Source organism: Pipistrellus kuhlii, unplaced genomic scaffold (genome assembly GCF_014108245.1).
Source record: "Pipistrellus kuhlii isolate mPipKuh1 unplaced genomic scaffold, mPipKuh1.p scaffold_m20_p_2, whole genome shotgun sequence".
NCBI lineage: Eukaryota > Metazoa > Chordata > Mammalia > Chiroptera > Vespertilionidae > Pipistrellus > Pipistrellus kuhlii.
Genome location: NW_023425515.1, coordinates 85,038,491 through 85,057,982, shown reverse-complemented (window position 1 = coordinate 85,057,982; position 19,492 = coordinate 85,038,491).

The following is a 19,492-nucleotide window of genomic DNA, read 5'->3' as shown; positions in this document are numbered from 1 at the left end:
TAATGGATGTTTCTAACTCTCTATTCCTTTCTCTTCCTTTTTATAAAAACTCAGTAAAATATATTTTGACAAAATAAAAATAAATAAAAAACTCAGTGTCTTAATTTTCAAAATTAAATACAAATTATATCTGTTGGGATAGTTTTAATTAATTGCAATAGCTTTTCTTAGAGTGTTTACTAAATTTTCTATAAGCAAAGAGAGCATATTTTATATGTCTTTACTAATATCAGAATTTAGCACACAACTAGGCACAGAGAGAACCATAGTACTAGTTTGCATGTCTTAAAACCATATCTATATTCTAAATGTTGATTTATAGCAATTTATTAAAAACATCCAATTACTGTGTAAGTCATGTCATCTATCAAAAAAATAAAAATAGTAGGTACAGGATCTGATATTTATGTTATTAGATGTAAAATTAGATTTTCAAAAAAGTCAGAAGTAAATGAGCATCCGTTAAAGCCTTTATTTAATTATTAACTACACATTTACCTATTTTAGTTTCATCTAGGTTGGAAGTTACCATCATAGAATCCTAGACTCTGCAAAGAAGGTAATACCTTAGCAGTGATGAACACTGCAAACTGGGGGGAAAAATGTAAAGGCAGAGAGAGGATATGAACATGGTGTGATTTCAAGATGTTCTCATAAATGGTAGAGGTCACAGGAAATGTGATTGACTGGGCATAATGTCATTGGACAATGCAATAAAATATGGGATAAGAAATGATATCTTAAACAAGGATCAATTTCATTACGTTACTAAAAGTCAAGTGAGTCCTACATTTAGATGCTTGAAATCTAGATCATAGTGATCAGGACTTGGATATAAACTGTGATATATTAACAGCATTAGTTGAAAACATTTCCTTTCTCTCTCTTCTCTCCTCTCCTCTCTCTCTCTCTCTCTCTTTTTTTTTTTTTTTTTTTTTGAAACATGAAAACTGTTACTTGACTTTATAATATTTTCCACCAAGTACTTTTATTAAAGACTAGAGGTCTGGTGCACGCATTTGTGCACTGATGGGTTCCCTCCGCTTAGCCTATAGGGCCAGCCAGCTAAGGGGAGGGAATGTGAGAGATTGGCTGTGGGAGTGCACTGCCCACCAGGGAGAAGCACCTATGTTGAGTATCTGTGCCCTGGTGGGTAGTCTGCATCATAGTCACCAATTGACTAGTCACCTGGTTGTTTGGTCCCTTAAGCTTTTAAATATATTCCCGCACAGGGGGTACCTCAGCCCAGCCTTCAACCCTTCAATCCAGGACCCCTGCCTGCCTGATTGCCCCTAACCGCCTCTGCCTGTCAGTCTGATCCCCCTAATTGCTCTCCCCTGCTGGCCTGATCATCCTAACTGCCCTAACTGCTCTCCCCTGCCAGCCTGATCCCATAACTGCTCTCCCCTGCCAGCTTGATTGTGCCTAACTGCCTCTGTCTCAGCCGCCGCCACTGTGGCTTTGTCCAGAAGGATGTTTGGAAGTATGACCTGAAGATGTCTGGTCTAATTCGCATATTACCCTTTTATTAGTATAGATTGTTATCAATAGTACAGAACTACCCTTATATTTCAAGTTCTGGTTTATGGATTCATTTTGCCCTAGTGTAAACTATCATAGATTATCACACAACAACTATTAGCAACATAGCAAATTTCTCTTTCTAGATACACATTTCAGACACTTTTTGAAAAATTTTCTGTATAATCTATAAGAATATCCTTAAGGAAGTCTAACATTGCCCTACTTGCAAATAAAATCTATAGAGAAAATTTCCCCATGCCTCAAAATCACAGCCTATTCTTCCATAAATTCAGCACATTGACTTCATCCATTAATATCCAATATTTCCTTTCAAAATTTTAATATTTTCTGAATGAGTCATACTCTGAGACATCATTAATTTCTATTTAATTATTAGTTAAGATCACAAATTGTATTGCATTTTTGTTTTTAGTAACTCAAAAGAAAAAACAGATCTAAAAATAAAATGCTGGGTTTGTGAGAAGGTTCCTAGAGAAGAGGAGAGAATTTTACAAAAAAAGAAAAGTTGTTAATTTAAATGTTGATAATATCACATATTGTACACTTTATAAATTTGATGAAACAGGCTACACAGATTCTAACCCAAATATGTTTTTCAGATTTCTATAAAAAAAATTCTTTATTTTCTTCTGTGGGTGGGGTTCTAAATCTAATTGTCACTAATGTTACAAAACTCTCTTTGAAATTATTTTGTACAGTAATAGATTTTCTATTTCTGAGTCAGGGGGCAAAGTGTAATGGGAAAAGGAGGGCAATTGGGCACAATAACCAGTAGCAGGATACACTGATGATAAGTTGGGCTAAATCTGACTATAAGTTCAGCTGAGGAGCAGACTGCAAACACCGACTGAAAAAAGGGGTAGATAAATACCAAACATTGGTAACTGTAAAACATCAGTTAATCTCCAGATTCAAATGGGGAATAAATAAGGCAGCAGTTAGAAGAGGCAAAATGCAGACCTTCCTTAGGAGATGAGTAACTGTTTTTGAAATAAAGCAGAGCAGGATCAGGCTGTCATTTTAAGAAGTAGTTTGGGGAAAACCAGAGGTCCTGGGATCTGCCCACAGCAGTCCTTGTTGATTTAATGAGGATGGGAAGGACAAAAAGAGAGCAGGAAAACCCAGCAGAAAGACAATCACAACATGAGAAAGCAGATAGGAAGGCTGTTTTCCTTTTTCTTTTCTCTCCTTTTTCTGATCAGCCTCATGACCTTAGGCAAGTTATTTAATATTCACACAGACCTCAGTGAACATTCCATACTTATGTGACCAGGAGGACGTAGGGCACTGGGGATGCAGATATGAATAAGGTATAGACATAATAACATGTCACATGCCCGAAGGAAGCTGACTAGACTAGAGGATATTGTGAAATCCTTTTGTGTAATTTTGTTAGATATGCAATAAAATTCTTACTGATTTCTGTTTTGTTTGTGCCAAAAAGTCACCTCAATGCATTGAGAAAATTTTATTTGCTAGCAGAGACACTAAGAAAATGTATGTATGTGTATGTGCCAACTATGAGTTTTTCTATACTTCTTTTAAAAATAGTGTGTTTAATTTTATGACAAGGCAAAATACCCAGGTCATTTCCTAACAGAAACCAGGGTACATTATAGGGACCAAGAACAATATCCTAATTTTTATTTTGAGGTTTGCCTGACTCAATATTTTTGTCAAAGTCAGAATATACCTTACGTTAGATAAAATTTAGAATGGACTTTCCCTCCCTAGATTATATTATAAAAATTATATTTTAAAAATTTGACTGATAAATAAAGTTCATGCTTACATTATAAAACTGTCGACAATATTTTTGGTATTGATTCTCTTTCTTTGGATTGAATGTTCTATGTGTCAAGAATTATTTCGCTAGACTCTGGTATTATCCTTTATATATACTAAAAATTTAGCAAATCTTATAAATGGAATGTGTGTGTGTGTGTGTGTGTGTGTGTGCACACAAACGCTAGCACGCATGCATGCAAACACAGAAATTCCTCAGCCTGGCCTGCACCCTCTCCATTCCATGACCCCTGTGGAATCGGGGCCTAAACTGGCAGTCAGACATCCCTCTCTCAATCCAGGACCCCTGGCTTCTAACTGCTCACCTGCCTGCCTGCCTGATCACTCTTAACCACTCTCCCTGCCTGCCTGGTCACCCCTAACTAGTTTCACCTGACAGCCTGGTCACCCCTAACTGCCCTCCCCTACTGGCCTGGTCAATACTAATTGCCTTCCCCTATTGGCCTAATCAATACTAATTGCCCTCCCCTGCCCACCTAGTCACCCCTAACTGCCCTCCTCTGTGACAATCGTATTATGTGTCACAATGCCTAACCTTTAACACATCTCCTTGCTGGCCTTGGTTCCTGAGATTGTACCTTTCCTTCTCTTTTCACTACAGAAGGACACAGACTTCTATACTTCCTTTAGAAAACGAGGAAGTGGCCCTATGCCTAAAATATTTTATGTATTATCCCTTTCTTTGGATGGTTCGGTTTGAATGCAAGTGTTATGCATGTTTTTGTTTGGCTAAATTCTGATACTCTGCCTGACATATACTAAGAATTCAACAAATTCTATGAAATAGACAAATAAAACTTATTATTATAAAGTTGCTTCTGTCTAATCTTTTAATCCTACTTCTACCCTTATATTAACCTCACTTAGTCCTTAAATAATTTAGGTATACTGTATATATTTATCATTCTTATAATAGATGCATTTGCTTCAATGAATAACATCTACCTGTGAGGATTAGAAGACAGAAATTTATGCATCCAACAGTATTTTAAATTCCACAGTTCTAAAATATTGTGAAACTACTAACAGTTTTTAATCCAATAACTCCTAGTTAGCTATTTGAAAGACAAAAGTGAAAGTGAATTTAAATAAGTTCACAATTGAGAGAGAGAGAGAGAGAGAGAGAGAGAGAGAGAGAGAGAGAGAGAGAGAGAGATTGAGAGGAGCTGGAGCAAGTAAAATCAAAACCAAAATATTACTTTAAGTGAAAAAAGCATGACAGCACAGACTTTTTTCATTCAAAACAGTTTATGGCATAAATTGGTTTCCACACAATATGTTCAGTAGTTCTCATTCCAAACTAAAGCACATTAACTTTTAATAACACATAAAATGTCAGTTGTTAGCCAAAGAACAGAAATTCTTTACAAAACTTACCCTGATAAATTAAAACCTAATGTTAGCTCTGCCAAATCTGTTAGCAGAATTACTTTAATGAATTTCCACATAACTCAAAGAAAGAAACTGTAGCTCAAAAAATTGCTAAAGAAGCCTTTCACTTTGAGCCTCTCTCTCTCTCCCTCTCTCGACTTAAAAAAGACTTGGGAGAGAGGGATTCTATAAAAGGCATTGATCTTACATTAACTAATTTGAATCTTATTTATCACATATTTATGGTAATTCTGCCTTCACTTATTTTTTCTTATGCAACTTTTCAAATTTAGACAAAGACCTTAACTGTTCATGCAAAAATATGAATGATGTAAATATCTTTATTATCCAATGTCATACTTTGGGTGAACATTATCTGATTTTTTTACTACCTAGGAGAGAAAAATCCAATGTGTCTTATCTTGGGAAATCTCAGGTCTAACAGCAGTCACCCTAATCCACATTTACACATTTTGTCAAAACATATGATTTGGAGCAATCAATCAATCACAGCATTTGTATTGTCTTAAAGTTTGAATTTGCAGAACACTTTCTTAAATGTGATCTGTAAGGGAATTTACAGTATATGAGTTTCTTAATTAAGATCCTACATACTTGATTATGCAAGGGTCTGATTTAACACATTCCCCATCTGATTCATAAAGTATCTTTCCCATATCAAACACATTCATACTAGAAACAAAAAGAGAAAACATATAGTGTACACATTTATAGATTGGCTTAGATTCTGAGAACATTTGTGCTTTATAATTTAAAAATTATTCCAAATAATAATTTGCATTGCACAATTTAAAGAGTAGAAAGCTTCTTACTTTTTCTTATTGAAGGCAATAAGTAAGAATCAGAATTTTATACATTTAAGGTAAGATGCTTTGTCCATTTTTAGCCCTTTTCCCCTGGTTTCATAATCATTAGAATATAACTGTTCTGCAACTCCTTTTGCATTATCTTACAGATATTTTTAGTCTAATGTTTTTTATAATTCATAGCATTTGATTGTATAAGATTCCAATCTTGAAGTCTTCTTATGATCAATAATTTCTATAAATTTTATCCAAAGACAAATAAAATTTAATTTAACTTTTTTTTGTTTATAAATAACCTTCTTACTGTCCTTTAAACATGCCTTGGAAGCATACTCACACTCTCATGCTTCTTATTCCTAACCTTAACCTCAATCTAATTAATTAACTATTAACAATAAAAATTTCTGGCATTTTAAAAACCTGTTCCAGGTCATAGTAACCTACTTTCCTGAAATCTTATGCTTTATATTGTATTCTATTTTTTGGAATTTTAAAGCATTTTTATTCCCAAACCTGATGTAAGTGAGCAGCACAAGAACAGAAAGGTTTGGGGTTTTTTTTGTTTTGTTTTGTTTTTTGTCTTTGTGCCATAATTAGCATAGTGCCTTGTATACTATAATTGGCCAATAATCTTTTAGAAAGAGATACCAATAAAATAGAAGCTGGCATTGTAATCATATTTAACTAAGACATCCTGTAAATCAAAATAGAAATGGAGAGAAGGCAGTTGTAATGCTTTCTTCATCTAATAAAAAGCAGGTAAATACATTTATAAGAAGAAGGGAAATAATATTTTCCTGGCCCTACATATGAAGAGAAATTCATTATGTAAATGGTTCTTTGAATAGCCTAGTGGACAGGTCTTTAACAACAGAGTCACAAGATGTTAGACTAATTGCCATCTAGTTGTTTCTTATGCACAGAACATTGGTCTAGTGGCAATTAGGCCTCAAGTTTCTCTTATATTTTCAAGAGTTTAAATTTCAATAATTTCAATGGTCATTCCATTTTTAAAGTCTTTGCAATACTATTCTGATCTTTTGGGAATTTGCTTGCCCTGTGGCCAGTATGTAATTAAAGTAATGGCCTAACTCTAGTCCAGTGTTCACAGTATGTTGTATGTTATATAATATCAAATCCATTCATGCACACCTCAGGGCTGAGCCCAGAAGTCTACTAAAAATATTTCATGCATCACTGTCAGGAGCTTTCCCCTCTCCAATGTATCTCTAGTATTTTCTGGTTCCCTGGGGCTCCTCTTATTTTCTGCCAGATTGAAATAAGGAACTTTATTTACCCTTCTCTCCCATGCACTCCTGCATTTGTACCTGCATTAGGGCTAAGATTCAAAAAGTCAGAAAAGGGGAAAAAGCCCGACAGGGGTTGGCTACACAAGTTAGGGACCATAACTTGTTCAATCAGAGAGGAAGACACCCCCTGCTCAAAGGTGAAGTAATCCACATTGTTTCTACTGCCACTGAGCACTGCGAAGCAATCCCTTTCCAACTCCAAGAGTTCTCTCTGCCCTGACAATGATTGCTGCTGGCAGAAAAAGGGGATTACTGCAATTCTGATTTTCCCCAATCAGTCTGATATTAGCTACTTTAAAAATCATTAAGTGCTACCTTAGTCTTCTGTCCTTGTTTTTACCTGCATTCTGTAGAAAGGAGAGAGGGTAGAATATACTTATATTATTTTACTTCAAATCAGAAATTATCAACACTGCTTATAAAGTTAAATATGCACCTATGATCCAGCAAGCCACTCCTAAGTATTCACCCAAGAAAAATATAAAATGTTATTTTCATACAAATATACACTGAGTGGCCAGATAATTATGACTTCTGAATGCATAATAATCTGGCCACTCAGTGTATATACTAGATGATAAAAGGCTAATATGCAAATTGTCCCCTCTACCAGGAGTTTGACCAGCAGGCAGGCCAGCCAATCACCCATGTCCCCTCACCCTGGATGGCTGGATCCCACTCATGCACAAATTCATGCACCAGGCCTCTAATAATAATAATAATAATAATAATAATATATTAAGTGGCCAGATTATCATTCATTCAGGGATCATAATAATCTGGCCACTTAATGTGTATTTGTCTTAGTTGTCTCAAGCTGCCAAATGAAATACCATACACTAGATAGCTTAAACAGCAGGGATTTGTTTTCTCATAGTCCTGGTGGCTAGAAAGTCCCAGAAGTTCTTTCTGGCTTATAGGCGGGCACCTTTTTACTATGTCCTCACATGTTGGGATGGTGGAGAGGGAAAGGGAGAGAGAGAGAAGAGAGAGATCTCCTTGTCAATCTAAAGTCTATTGGAATAAGGTCATACCTTTAAGATCTCATGTAACCTTAATCACCTCCTAAAGATCCTATCTCCAGACATTGTCACACTGATAATTAGGGCTCCAATGTGTGTATTTTGAGGGAGATAAAGTTTAGTGCACAGCACACACATATAAATAATAAATTGCAAACACATACACACATGCCTCTCTTAAGAACAATTAATATTAACCTATTGTTTGTTTTCCCTTTTCACATTTAACATTTTTAGTAATTACTTCTTTAGCAGTTCTTTTAGGATAATTTTCCAGAACCACTGGGCTCTTTGTAGAGGTTTGCTTTTCATATCCCACACTGCATTTATTTTTAAAAGGTCATAAACATATTTATAAGTAATTTAAGTATGTTAGAATTCCAATTATTTGTTCTCCTTAAACAGGAGATATAAATTTAGAAAAGTTAAAGGGAAAACTCCAGCTTTTTACTTGTAGCTCTGACTAATTAATTTCAACAAATAAATAGCTTAGAGGTCATTCCTGGTCTTACAACAAGAAAAGTGAAAAACAAAGGCCAATCAAGGAACTGATGTTACAGGGAAAACATCAAGAGAGATACAGGAACTGAGGTTTGGTTATCCAAAGAAGTCACTAGAGCCATTAACTGAAAGGAACACTTACATGGTAATTTTAATGAAACACTGAATATAGAATTCCATCAGAATATCTTCAGGAGTTCCACCTTTCTGGTTCTCACAAAGTGAAGGTTAATTTTTGTTACATTCACAGCCTTCTTTATTAAAAATATTTTTTCCAAGGTCAATTATTGCAGAGGTTGTCTTTTCTTGGAAAAGGAATTCCTGTGTCTCCAGCCCAATCCAACTTTCCTATCTTATCTATGGGAGGAAAATACTTTATCAATAGGGGTCATGGTTTTGAGGAAATTGATTGGAAGCTCTGAAGCCAGGGATAGGAGTGGGGAAAACCATACTATGTCACTAGCGAAACACTTGTGAGTGTTAGACACCCAAGACATAGCCCTATATCTTACCACCACAACAATGGGACTCTAGTATATTAAAAATGCATGACAAAGATTTTCTTTGAGGAGGAATACATGGGAAGGCCATAGTCAAGAGAGGACAAGAATAAGGAGGAATTTAAAACTTCTTGTACCTATAACTACCTAATAATTTTTTTTTTTATATGAGTCTGATAAATGGAATGGAAATATGAACTCATTTTGAAAGTAATGATCCTATATAATAAAAGCCTAATATTCTAAGTGTCTGGTAGTCTGGTGGTCAGCCGTTCAACCAATCAAAGTATAATATGCTAATGATATGCAAATGCCGCTCAACTGCTTGCTATAACATGCACTGACCACCAGGAAGCAGACACTCTGACTGGTAGGTTAGCTTTCTGCTGGGATCCAGCCAATTATTGGGACTGAGAAAGATGGTCTGAACATGTTCTGGAGTCCTCCCTCAATCCCTCCCTGGCTGGCCAACATCCCACATTCCTCCCTGGCCCTGATCATGCATCAGCGAGGTCCCCCAGCCTGGCCTGCATGCTCTTGCAATCTGGGACCCCTCGGAGGATATCAGAGAGCCAGTTTTGGCCACAGGCCAGGCTGAGGACCCCACTGGTGCATGAAGCATGAATTTGTTCACCAGACCTCTAGTACCCTTATATAGGTCTTCAGAGTTATAGTCAAAGATAATTTCAATTTTATTTCTTACACTAATTTGTTTCTATTGTTAATTTCCTGGTCTCTAAATTCATACTTTTTACAATAAATTGGTATTTGAGGAATGGTGATTTTTAGCAGGTACTTTTCAGCATATTGCAGGCACTTAGGAGACAAAGCCACATGAATAGTTAATTCCAAACTAACTCACAAGTCATTGTGACAACCAAAATTAGCCCTTCTATTTTTTATATGCTTTTTGGAAGGAAACTCCTCTTGGGTTGAGAAACACTAATAAGTTATCTGAGTGTTATAGCCAGTACTAATACATTTTGTGGTAACACCAATTGCCTGAAGGAATGATATTCAATTATATTTATACATTTTTATGTTTATGAAAATGTAGAGAGAGGGGAAGTGAGGAGAGACACACAGAGAGAATCATTGATGTGAGAGAGAGACATCAATTAGTTGAAGCTTGCAAGCATCCCAACTGGAGCTGAGAATGGAGCCTGCAACCAAGGTAAATGCCCTTGACTGGGATTCAAATCAGCAACCCTTCAGTGCATGGGATGATGCTCTAACCACTTAGCAAACCTGGCTAGGACTATGAAAATATTTTTACTAGTGTCACTCAGAGCTTTGTTTAACTGAATAAGAACTGTTTGGAATAATCAGTAGATTTTTTTTTTTCTGACTAGAACTGAGTAATCTACTTCTAGATAAGCTATTTGGAATACAGAGAAATTACAGTATAGATTAATGATATTCCACAAAAGAAGTGGAAAAGACTGAGGTTACCAAGGGGGGGTGAAGTCATGAGTGGGGGGTTGGTAGGACTAGGGAGGGAGTAAGGATACATGTATAAAACCTTTAAACAATAAAGAAAAAATTATCAAAGAGAAAAGTATGTTATTAGAATATAATCATAATATAATTTCTATATTTCTAGTCGTAATCACACATAACTCTTTAAATTCAAATTCTAGACCTCAGAAGAATGGTTATGTGAGAGTGCACCTTGTCTTCTCCCTATAAAATTCAACAAATGAACCAACTATAATTCAATAAAGAAATCCCTGCTCGCCGAAACCGGTTTGGCTCAGCAGATAGAGCGTCGGTCTTCGGACTGAAAGGTCCTAGGTTCAATTCTGGTCAAGGGCATGTAGCTTGGTTGTGGGCATATCCCCAATAGGGGGTGTGCAAGAGACAACTGATCAATGTTTCTCTCTCATCGATGTTTCTAACTCTCTATCCCTCTCTCTTCCTCTCTGTAAAAAATCAATAAAATATGTTAAAAAAAAGAAAGAAAGAAAGAAATCCCTGCTCAACACAGATGCATGCCAGAGAAACCCACACATTGAAATTTCAAAAGGTCAGCAACTGCAACTAAGTGGGGAGACCAGCAGGGAGGAAAGTGCAGATGACCTGCAGATGCAGCCCTACAGCCAGGAGCTTGTGACTTACCTGCTGGGAGAGGGAAGAAAGTTGGCAGTTTCAGCCATTTCGTTTGGCCAGGAGGAACAAGGGGTTGCTGGAGAAGGTAGGTGCAGCCCAGGAGGGTGAGTGGTGAGGAAGAAAACAGTGTATAAACAGTGTTTGAGTCAACAGATGTCTGACAGAGCATGGGGATTTTCCAGGTGGCTCTCCACTGTTAGGCCATCAGTGGTGTTTCAGACAGAAATAGAACCACTGAGCTTTGCCATCACTTTGATTCCCAAAACTTGCCTCCCGTTACCCTTGGAGTTGGGTACAGGACAGTGGAGAAACACAGGACTTGGTTGGAAAGTTAGTAAGGAGGATTCTCTGAAAGGCCCTGGGCCTGTAGGGGAACCTTGCCAAAGGCAGCAGCCCCTGCATTGACTTTTCCAAACAAGTTCAAGTCCTGGATGTTTTGCTGGAATTCCTATGTTTAGTCTTTAAACCCAACCTTGTAGAAGCATGTGATTTATCAAGGATACTTACTCTGCTGATTGTATCTAGAGGTTAATTTTAGTTCAAGCTGTTGTTACAATAAAAGCTTAAGGAGGCATGCAATTGGGGCTATTTTGGTGCCTCCTGCCATGCAGCCCCTTAACCTTCTCTTTCACAGAAATGTGTGTCAGAGTAATCCATTCATCCATTGCTTAGGGTCTGCTGTTCAGTCCTGGCACAGGAGCATATTATCTGTAAATCAAGATCTATTGTAGTAGGTCTTCTCTCCCTCTGTAACTGATCCATGGGACAGGTGCTTGGAGTGGAACCCCATGGAGGTCAGGGGTCATCAATTAAGTGAGGGCAAAATAAATCCTACCTCCAAGCAACACAGCTGCATTGTCTTATGGAAGATACAGAGGTAAATAATCTTGGGATTTAGTGCCAGCAACTGGATAATAATAGAAAGACCTCTTCAGTGATAAATCTGAAAGCAAAGAACAACAAATACTGTGAATAACCAGAGTAAAGAGAATGACAGAAAGAAAAATGAGAAATCCCAAGAAAGTAGGCTGGAACACATGGAAATATGTTACATAAATAATACATATTTAAAGACTGCAGTTCTGAAAATACTCAATGAGATGTGAGAAAATACAGACAGGAAAGTCAATGCACTCAGAAAACAAATCAATTAACAAAACCAGAACAAAGAGATTGAAACTTTAAAAAATAACCAATTTGAAATCCTGAAAATGAAGCATGTAAATAAGACATTAAGAGTAAACTATTGTATCAATTGAAGGATAAAAGCATTTGACAAAATCCAGCACCCTTTCTTGATAAAAACTCTCAGCAAAGTGGTAATAGAGGGAACATACTTTAACATAATAAAATCCTTATATGACAAACATACAGTGAACATCATACTCAATGGGCAAAAACTAAAACAATTTCCCCTAAGAACAGGAACAAGACAGGGATGCTCACTTTTACCACTCCTATTCAACATAGTACTGCATGTGTTAGGCATAGCAATCAGACAACAAAATGAAATAAAAGGTATCCAAATTGGAAAAGAAATAAAACTCCCATTATTTGCAGATGACATGATATTGTATATAAAAAACTCTAAGACTCCATAAAAAACTACTAGATTTAATAAATGAATTTGGCAATGTATCAGGTTATAAAATTGTCATCCAGAAATCTATGGATTTTAAAAAATATATATTTTATTGATTTTTTACAGAGAGGAGGAGAGAGGAATAGAAAGCTAGAAACGTCGATGAGAAACAACCACCAGCTGCCTCTTGCACACCCCCTACCGGGGATGTGCCCGCAACCAATGTACATGCCCTTGACCAGAATCAAACCTGGGACATTTCAGTCCAAAGACCGACGCTCTACCACAGAGCCAAACCAGTTTCGGCTCTATGGCTTTTTTATACACCAAAAATGAACTCATGGAAAGAGAAACTAAAACAAACAAAACAAAACAAAACAAAAAATCCATTTACAATTGCACCAAAAAATTAAGATACCTAGGAATAAACTTAAGGAGATAAAAGACCTGTACTCAGAAAACTACAGGGTGTTGAAAAAAGAGATAGAGAAAGACATAACCAAATGAAATGAAGAATATACCATGTTCATAGATTGGTAGAATCAACATCATTAAAATATCCATACTATATATTCAATGCAATCCCCATTAAAATCTCAATGGCATATTTCACAGACCTAGAAAAAAGTCTGCAAAAATTCATCTGGAATAAAAAAAATAATAATCTAAATAGCCACAACAATCCTGAGAAGAACAAATTTGGAGGGCTCACAATCTAAGATATCAAGCTGTATTACAAAGTCACTGTTCTCAAAACTGTCTGGAATTGGCAGAAAAACACACATAAAGATCAATGGGACAGAACAGACAACTCAGAAATCAACCCAAGCCATTATGCTCAATTAATATTTGACAAAGGAGGCAAGAGTATATAATGTAATCAAAACAGTCTCTTTAATAAATGGTGCAGAGAAATTTTGTCAGATACATGTAAAAAAAACTGAAACTAGTCCACCAATTTACATAATTTATAAAAGTAAACTCAAAATGGATTAAGACAGGAAACCATAAAAATCTTAGAAGAATCTATAGGTAGAAAAATATCAGACAAATGTCATAGCAATATCTTTACCAACATAGCTCCTGGGAAAATGAAAACTAAGGAGAAAATAAATAAATTGTACTACAACAAACAAAAAGCTTCTGCACAGCAAAAGAAACCATCAACAAAACAACTAGGAAACCCACTGCATAGGAGAACATATTTGCCAATATTATCTCTGATATGGGTTTAATCTTCAAAATTTACAAGGAACTCAAAAAACTTAACAAAGGGAAGCTAAACAATTTAGTAAAAAAATGGGAAAAGGACCTAAGTAATCTCTTTTTAAAATGAACATACAGAAGGCCAACATACAGATGAAAACATGCTGGAAGTCACTACTCATCTGAGATATGCAAATCAAAACAATAGTGAGGTACCATTTCACATCTGTAAGAATGGCTATCATCAACAAATCAACAAAAGACAAGTGCTGTCGAGGATGTGGAGAAAAAGGAACCCTCATGCACCACTGGTGGGAATGCAGACTGGTGCAGCTATTGTGAAAAACAGTATGGAGTTTCCTCAAAAAGTCAAAAATGGAACTCCCCATTTGACTCAATAATCCTACTTCTAAGAATAGATCTCAAGAAATCAGAAAGGATATATGCACCGTTATGTTCATAGCAACAGATTTTATAATAGCTAAGATTTGGAAACAGCCTAAGTGCCCATCAGCAGATGAGTGAATTAAAAAACAGTCATACATCTACACAATGGAATTCTATGCTGCTATAAAAAAGAAGGAACTTTTACCGTTTGCAGCACCATGAATGGAACTGGAGAGCATAATACTAAGCAAAATAAGCCATTAAGAGAAAAATAAATATCACATTATCTCACTAATTTGTGGAATATAATGAACATAAACTGATAAAGAAAAAGAGATCCAGAGGTAAAGCAACATCAAATTGACTGTCTAACCTCAAAGAAAAGGCAAGAGAGGGTGGGGTAATGGTGAGGTGTAAGAGATAAACCAAAGGGCTTTTATGCATGCATATTAGCATCACCAATGGCACTGGGGTGGGGGTGTGTGGAGGGTGGCTAGGAAGGGGACGATGGGGGTAAAGGAGACACATGTAATACTTTAAAAAATAAATAAAAAAGAACTTATGCTACTTTTAGGTCTGACAACCATCAAAATCACATAAACAGGCAGTAACACCATATCTCCATGCAGTGGGATAGGTACAAGTGAGAACTTGTTGCTTAATGGGTATAGGGTTTCAGCTATGTAAGATGAAAAAGCTCTGAAGATAGATTGCCCAACAATGTGACTATCCTTAACACCAAAAAAATTATACACTTAAAATAATTTGGATGTTAATTTTTATGTTATGTGTTTCTTAACCACAATTAAAAAGAAAGTAATGAAGAAGAAAAAAAAGAGTAAACTACTGAGCACAGGAAACAGAGCTGACCAGATAGAGGAGAGAATTAGTGATATCAAAATATAGGAATCTATAAATGATGTAGAGGGAAGAAGAGAGAGACCTGAGCATTAAACTTTTTTTTTTTAATTTTAAAAAAGAGAAAAAAAAGAGCTCTATGAGATCTATCTGACTTCATCAATAAAAGCAATATTAGAATTATAGGCATTTTGGAGAAGGAACCGTCTATTCAAACACCGTGGATGAGAATTTCCAAAATTATGGAAAGAACTAGATCCTTGAATCCAAAATGCAAACAAAATACCTCGTTACCTCAATCCAAAGAGGGCCTCTCCAAAACACTTGGTATTAAAGCTGTAAAACTTTGATGACAAAGAAAAAAAATATATTAAGACAGACAGGGAAAAGAAGGAAGTGACCTACAAAGAAAAATCCATTAGAATTTCAGCCAAGTTCTCAATAGAAATTCCACAAGCCAGAAGAAAGTGGAACCAAATATTCAAATATCTGAAAGAGAGAAATTATCAGCCATGAATAATATACTAACCAAAATTATCCTTTAAATGTGAAGGAGAAATAAAAATGTTCCCAGATACACAAAAGCTGAGGGATTTTATCACCAGAAAACCTCCATTGCAGGAAATACTCAAGCAAGTCATTCTATCTGAAACAAAGGACATAAGGTCACAACACTACCATTAAGATCATTAAAAAGAGATAAACAGGGATACTTTGTAACAACAGAAACATAAAAAGGGAAGTGGTAAGGGTCTGAACTGACAAAGGAGGTTGAAGATCTGATGAAATGGAAAGAAAAATATATAGTTACAGTATATATATTTTTATAAGCCTAATGTTAACTGCACACAAAAATCCCCAAACCAGGATACATAGCTTTGAAAAAGGAGACAGAGGAAAGATGTATGGAATATCATGAAACAAAAACAATAGAAACACAAAGGAAAAGAACTAATGGTAGCTCAGAGCTACCAGAAAACAAATGATAAAATAGCTGTAGGAAATTCTCATACATCAATAAGTACCCTAAATGTAAATGGTTTGAATTCACCAGTAAAGAGATACAGAGTAGTAGAGTGGATCAAAAAACAAAACAAAACCCAACCATACACTGCCTACAAGAAACACATTTAATCTGCAAAGACAAAAGAAGATGCAAAGTAAATGGGTGAAAAATGATTCTCTAAGAAAATAACATCCACAGAACATCAGATGTAGGCATACTTATATCTGACAAAATAACATCAGGTATAGTCATACATATATCTAATAAAATAGACTTAAAGTTAATAAGAGACAAAGATGGACACTGACTACATAATGATAAATGGAACACTATATCAAGAAAAACATCCCAGAACTGGTTTGGCTCAGTGGATAGAGCATCACCCTGCAGACTGAAAGGTCACAGGTTCTATTCCGGTCAAGGGCATGTACCTTGGTTGTGGGCACATCTCCAGTGAGGGGGGTGCAGGAAGCAGCTAATCAATGTTTCTCTCATATTGATGTTTCTAACTCTCTGTCCCTCTCTCTTCCTCTCTGTAAAAAATCAATAAAATATGTTAAAAAAAATAAAACATAACACTTTTATATGTATATGTATCCAAACAGGGAGCATCAAAATATATAACACAACTACTCACAGAAGTAAAGTGAGAAATAGATTAAAAAAAAAAAAGTCATAGTTGTGGACCTTAATACTCCATTCACAGCTCTAGACAGATCAACAAAACAGAAAATCAATAAAGAAATGTCATCCTTAAATGAAACACTAGACAAAATGGACATAACTGGCATTCCTAGAACCTTTCATCCCAGAACATCAGATTATACATTCTTCTCCAGTGAACATGGGACATTCTTAAGGATAGGCCTTATGTTGGGTCACAAAACTAGCATTTACAAATTCAAGAAGATTGAAATATACCAAGTGTGTTCTCTGACCATGGTGCCTTGATCCTTGATATTAGAAATCAACTGCAAAAAGAAAATAAAGAAATCCACAAATATGTGGAAATTAAACAACATACTAGTACAACTAAAAATGACTGGATCAAAAAAGAAATAAAAGATGAGATTAAAAGATATGTAGAGACAAATGAGAATGATAATACATAATATCAAAACTTCTGGGATGCAGTGAAAGCAGTGATAAGAAGGATGTTTATATCATTATAGGCCTATCTCAAGAAGAATGAGAAATCGCAATTAAACAACCTAACATAATATTTTAAAGTACAAGAAAAAGAAGAACAAAAGCAACCCAAAGTCAGCAGAAGAAAGGAAATAAAATTTGGATTAGAATTAAATGAAATGGAGGGCAAAATAACTATATAAAAAATTAATAAAGCAAAGAGCTATTCGTTGAAAATATTAATAAAATTGACAAACCCTTGATTAGACTTGAAATTAAAAATCAACTGCAAAAAGGAAGTAAAGAAGCCCACAAATACAATACATGGAGTTTAAACAACATACTCATAAGTTTAAAGAAAGGGAAAAGATCCATATAAACAAAATCAGACATGGGAGAAGAGGAGTCACCACAGACATCACAGATATACAAAGGATCATCCTATCTAATAATAAACATGCAAATTTACCGTACCTTCACTATGTCCACAGCCAATCAAAGTGAATATGCAAATTAACTTGATAAATATGACATTGATTTGCATATGCAGGCACTGAGTGGACTGGTTCCTGGAAACATCCTTCGGACCCAGGCTGCTCCTAGCCTGTAGGCCCGTGTTTAGGTCCTGAGCTGCAGGGGTCTCAGAACACTACCTGGCCACTTGGAGCCAAGCTACTGGGGGCGGGAACATCCCCGCATTCCCGAGTTGCTATGGTGATGTGGAGATGTTCCCGCCCCACCCTGCCCCCAGCCCTTGCAAATGCTCCCACACCAAGAGAAGGTTTGGATCTATGAGGGGGGGTTGGGGTTGGTTGCTGGCCAGTGCCCATGAGAGGGGGGCTGGATGCTGGCCTCTGGGGTGTGCAGAGACCCTGATGGTGCCACCACTGCATATGGCCAAGGGTCCCTGCATGCCCCCAGCCCAGCGCCCTGGACGTAAAGGGGCGGGAGGGGGGAATGGCTGCTGTCCTCTGAGATGTGCAGAGACACTGGGTGGCAGGGACACGCACCTAGCCCAGTGGATACAATGCAGGGGCTACTTGAGCTGTCTTCTTTTGAAAATATTCTATTTAGGTCCATTGCCCATTTTTTAATTGGATCATTCATCTTCCTTTTATTTATTTGTATAAGCTGTCTGTAAATGTTGGAGATTAAACCTTTATCAGTGGTATTATTTGCAAATATGTTCTGCAGAGGAAACACCTAATATATATATATATATATATATATATATATATATATATATATATATATATATTTTTTTTTTTTTTTTTTTACTAGAGGCCTGGTGCACAACATTTGTGCATGGGGGTGAGAGGGGGATGTCCCTTAGCCAAGCCTGCACCCTCTCCAATCTGGGACTCCTCGAGGGATGTTCAATTGCCCGTTTAAGCCTGGTCCGGGATCAGGCCTAAATGGGTAGTTGACATCCCTCTCGCAATCCAGGACTACTGGCTCCCATCTGCTCACCTGCCTTCCTTCCTGATTGCCCCTAACTGCTTCTGCCTGCCAGTCTGATCACCTCTAACCACTCCCATGCCAGCCTGATTGATGTCTAACTACTCTGCCAGCCCATTTTTCTCCAACTGTCCTCCTTTGCCTGCCTGGTCACCCCTAACTACCCTCCCCTGCAGTGTTGATTGCCTTCAACTGCCTTCCCTTGCAGGCCTGGTGCCTCCCAACTGCCCTCCCCTGATGGCCATCTTGTGGTGGCCATCTTGTGTCCACATAGGGACAGGATCTTTGACCACATGGGGAAAGCCATCTTGTGTGTTGAAGTGATGGCCAATCTGCATATTACTCTTTTATTAGATAGGATAGAGGCTGGTGCATGGGTGGGGGTTCCCTTAGGACATGGAGCAGCCTGAGTGAGGAGCCCCCCAACAACCCAAGTGGAGGCCCTGCTATCTGGAATTTATTTATCTTCTATAATTGAAACTTTGTAAGCTGGAGCTGATTCAAGCCTCCTGCTCACTCCTCGGTGGCAGCCTTTTCTTGTTTACCTTCTATATTGAAACTTTGTAGCCTGGAGTTGAGGTGTAGGCCTGCTAGGGCAGGTGGAAAGCTTGGCTTCTTCTGTTGCCAGAGAAACCCAAGCCTCTGTGGCTGCATCCATCTTGGTTGGGGTTAATTTGTATGGAACCACAAAAGATTCTGAATAGCCAAACAATCCCAAGAAAATAGAATGAAGCTTGAGGTATCATGCTACTTAATTTCAAATTATACTACAGAATTACAATAATAAAACAGCATGGTATTAGCAGAGAAACTGGCATACAGAAAAATGGAACATAATAGAGAGTAGAGCTATAAAACCACATATAAATGGACAGA